Here is a 4,466-nt window from a genome sequence, read left to right as displayed (position 1 = left end):
TCAAAATATACAAACAAACAAAATTTTAAATTTTTTAAACTCTTTCTAGAAAATTATTTTTAAAATAAAATCTTAAAACACAAACCTAACAAGGCCTATATAATGTGAATAACTTTTTTTGTTTTTATATAATTTATAAAAATTAAATTAGAGAATGTTTTAGAATTTTAAAATATATTTATGAAAATTTAAAAATGAGACATGTGAGTGATATTATTTGTTATTTATTTGTTTTTATTTTTGTTGATTATCTTTGAATAATGAATAATAAAAGATTTGTTTTAGAACCCAGTAGCACTACTCTTTGTCCAGATCATCTTTTGTGCCAGCTATCCCTGCGGTAGTGCCAAAACGACGTTGTTTTGATTTTTTTTCCCTTCCACTACAAGAAATTTCACTTTTGGCGACTAAAATTTTAGTCGCCAAAAGCCTTATTTTTAGTCGCCAATCACTTTTGCCGACTAATATATTTGGTCGCCCATTTGGTCTCCCATAGTTTGTCGGGGAAACAATCGGCGACTAAAATTTTTTTGGTAGCCAAAAGTGGCCTATTGGCGACTAAAACCTTAGTCGCCATATATTTTTTTTAGTCGCCATATATTTTTTATAAAAAATTAAATATATAAATATATTTACTTTTAGCGACTAAATTATTTAGTAGCCAATTGAGCATGTATGTTTGGCGACTAATTATTTGGTAGCCAAAAATTTTATTTTTTGAGAATTGGCAACTAAAATTTTAGTAGCCAAAAGTTTCTATTTTTACATTTGGTGACTAACAGTTTAGTAGCCAAAAGTTTCACTTTTTCACAATTGGCAACTAAAGTTTTAGTAGCCAAAAGCCAACCCGTGACATTTGTTTAGTCACCAAAAGGTCTCATTTAGTTTTTATAATTTATTCTGTAATATTTTTTGTGCCACCTATATCCTATGCATATACAAAATTATTCATCTATTCATTCATTCATTCAATTCTTAACCATTCAATAAAAATATTTCTTTACAACCTGTACCATTCAATTTTCAACCACATACAAAACTTAACTATTAACCATACATATCAAACAAAATAAAAATCCATAAATATAGTATAATCCAACAAATACATATACTATCCAAACCAACAATTAAAATCCAAATTAAAGAAAATCTTAATAACAATTGTGGTGATGATGCTGATGCTGATGCTGATGCTGATGCTAGAGACACTATTGTTGGGCTGAAGGTCCTTTCACAATTGTTCTTCATCAATTTGTCACTTGGATGTTCAGGTTCTACATCATGACGAGAATGACAGTTTAGAAATAAATTGAAACTGTTAAGTAAGGACAATAATAGTAAAAGAAAAGAGCAATACACACCTGTGCAGCTTGAAACCAATTCATGACAATAATAGTAAGGACTAAACCAATGGTATATCCTAGAAAAGCGCTCTTGAAATACTGGCTTTCTTTCCCCCTAGACACATCGAAACGCAATGCCAATGCTACAAAAATACTTGAAGGTGAAAAAGGTGTGTAAGAATATACAACGCCCAGTGTGTAAGTTTAGAGATTAGGACACATAATACATATGATTACATAATAGAACCATTAGCAAGTAAAAGTATGCACCAAGAAATCCAAAACAGGAATGCCCCAAAGAAAAAATAGCATCAGTAATATATATAATTTTCATGATTCAGGGGAAAGTTTTTTCCCCTATGTTACAGGATGGAGGGGGTTTTCCGTGCTTTCTCTCATACAAGGAAAAGCATGCCAGTCACCTGGTGATTTTTACTTGCATCGATTGCTACCGCCAAGTCATAGTCAAAGGAGAAATAATTCTAATGATATGCACATGTTACATAATCAGCGCCTAACGTCAACGATCAGAATCAAGGAACCTGAAGCCCCAACTTTCTTCTCACATATATGTCAATGCAATGGCAGTCCATGTTCTATACTTAAATCTCCTTGTAAACTACATAGTAAGATTCAATCGAAGAATGCCACAGCACGAGGGGATATTGATAAAAAAATCCCTAACAAAATCAGATCAAACATTACTACAAGTGCTCATAATCCAAATCATAATTGCACGCAATTGACATACCTAAAAAATAGTGTGCGCCTCAAGCAATGAAGCTAAAGAAATGCAGCGTGAAAAAGGAATTAGTGAAAGATTGTAGATGCTCTAACAAAACTGGAATTTTATGTGAATATGCTTCATATGTTGCTTAAAACATCACATTTCCTTACAGGCTCTATCAAGACCAAAAAACTCAGATGATCAACCCAATAAAAATGTGATTCATCTTCTTCCTCTTTGACTGTATTAGAGACCGAAGTTTGTGCTCTTCAAGCAAGAATTATATAACCAAAGCTCTAGTTGCTCTGATTCAAACTTACTTGATTTCAAATTAGCAAATTTTATACACTGATATATGGATCAATACTTGCTCAGATCATCAAAAAGTACACACACAGACACGACCTTAAATGAATAAATTTTTCAGATAATTAGATCCTAAAATTTCACATATGTGCATACAAAATCAAACCCAAAACTTGAATTAACCCCCCCCCCCCCCCCCCCCCCCAAAAAAAAAGAAACAGAACCCACAAAATCTAAAGGCTAATATTACAAATAAACAATATTCTCAATGAGCATAGACATGAGAAAGTGAAAATCTAACCTTGTTTTCAGCTCACAGAGGCCTAAACAGAGTGACTATGAGATAAAACTCAAAACTAGAATTAACCTAGTAAAAAAAAAAAACGCAACCCTCAAATTCTAAAGGCTAATACTAGACAAGAACAATATTATCATTGAACAAAGACATGACAAAGTGAAAATCTAACCTTGTTTTCAGCTCACAGAGGCCAAAACAGAGTGACTATGAGATCAAAGCTCAAAACTAGAATCAACCCCAGGAAAAAAACAAACACAACCCACAAAATCTAAAGGCTAATACTATACAAGAAAAAGATTATCACTGAGCATAGACATGAGAAAGTGAAAATCTAACATTGGTTTCAGTTCACAGAGGGCAAAAACAGAGAGTGACAATCAGATCAAATCTTGTGCAAATGTTAGGAATTGCTTGAAGAACTCGAAAATAAGAAGCCAAGTTGGGTCACAAAAACCCATCTCTTCCACCATGGAAAAACTCAATTCCATTACCCCCAAAAATCTTGATCACCGCCTACGAACCACACCCACACCCACATAGGGCTGGGTTTGTGTCAAAGTGTGCGAATGAAAGAAGATGCACAGAGAGAGAGAGAGAGAGAGAGAGAGAGAGAGAGAGAGGGACATAGACAAAGACAGAGAGGACGGAATATAGACATACCTGGGGTAAAGTCAATCGTCGATTGATGGAGGAGGGGGTGGGTTTGTCTTCGTTCTCCGACGCCATTGTAGGGCGTTGGACGGTGTTGGTGGGTTCAGAAAAAATCCCTTAATTATATACCCTACCCATCACAAATATAATATATATATATATATACACACCTACCTATATATATAGAGAGAGAATTGGAGAGAGTCGAATTTGAAACTGTAGGTTAGGGTTTCAAGTTTTGAACTGAGAATAGTTATGATGCCTAAGAATATAGGGCAAATCTAGGTGAATCGGTGCTCCAGTTGCCGGCGACCACAAGGAGGAGCGGTGGAGGCACGGCTGGTAGAGCGGCAGTGAGAGAGGAATGGGAGAAGAGTAGCGGAGAGGAAGAGGGAGAGACGCTGGACAGAGAGTCAGGCGCTGGTTTGTTGTTTGGAAACCAAAAATATATATATATATATATATATATATATATTACACCATTAGCGACTAAATTGTTTTAGTCGCCAATTATTTTTGTAAATCCCGCCAAATATTTTAATTTTTTGGCGACTAAAATATATATTTTGGTGGCTGAAAATAAGTCTTTGGCGACTAAATTTTTGATCGCCAAAAATAAATAATAATTTTTTATTTTCCATTCGGTGACTAAATAGATTTAGTAGCCAAAACTCAATATACAGCGACTAATTTTTTTTTTTTTTATCGCTGAAAATAAGTTTTTGGCGACTAAACATTTGGTCGCCAAAGCTAACAAATAAATTTTTATTTTTCATTCGGCGACTAAATGGTGTTAGTAGCCAAAACTTAATATACGGAGACTAAATTTTTTTTTTTGTCGCCAATTCTGACATTTTTAGGGACTAATTTTTTTTAGTTGCTAATAATCAATATATGCTGACTAAAAAAAATTAGTAGCTAAATATTTTACTTTTGCCGACTAAAAAAATTAGCTGGGTCTATTGCTGAGTTTCATCAACATCAACAACATCTTCATATTCATCAACAATTTTTATTTATTTATTTTTTTTCCTTCATCTTTAGATTTTGAAATCATTGCAACAACATCTTCATCAACATCTTCAGATCCAGATCCACATCATCAACATCTTCATCAATAACTTTTTTTTTTTTCCTTCAT

At 33.6% G+C, this 4,466-nt stretch overlaps 1 long non-coding RNA gene across 2 annotated transcripts; it reads right to left on the bottom strand.

Moving 5' to 3' along the window:
* Positions 1-946: 946 nt before the first annotated feature.
* LOC145794750 (uncharacterized) lies at positions 947-3,747 on the bottom strand. Of its 2 annotated transcripts, none has more exons than XR_014334696.1 (3): positions 3,335-3,747; positions 1,362-1,486; positions 947-1,274 (listed from the first exon to the last, which is right to left on the bottom strand). It is a non-coding gene; the product is annotated as an uncharacterized LOC145794750 (long non-coding RNA). The 2 variants fall into 2 exon arrangements; XR_014334692.1 differs by having other exon boundaries at positions 1,362-1,497; positions 3,335-3,744.
* Positions 3,748-4,466: the final 719 nt, after the last annotated feature.

This window comes from Camellia sinensis, chromosome 1 (genome assembly GCF_055761805.1).
Source record: "Camellia sinensis isolate YWXY chromosome 1, ASM5576180v1, whole genome shotgun sequence".
Lineage (NCBI taxonomy): Eukaryota > Viridiplantae > Streptophyta > Magnoliopsida > Ericales > Theaceae > Camellia > Camellia sinensis.
The sequence above is the reverse complement of the archived record's forward strand: the minus strand, read 5'-3'. Positions and strand labels throughout refer to the sequence as shown.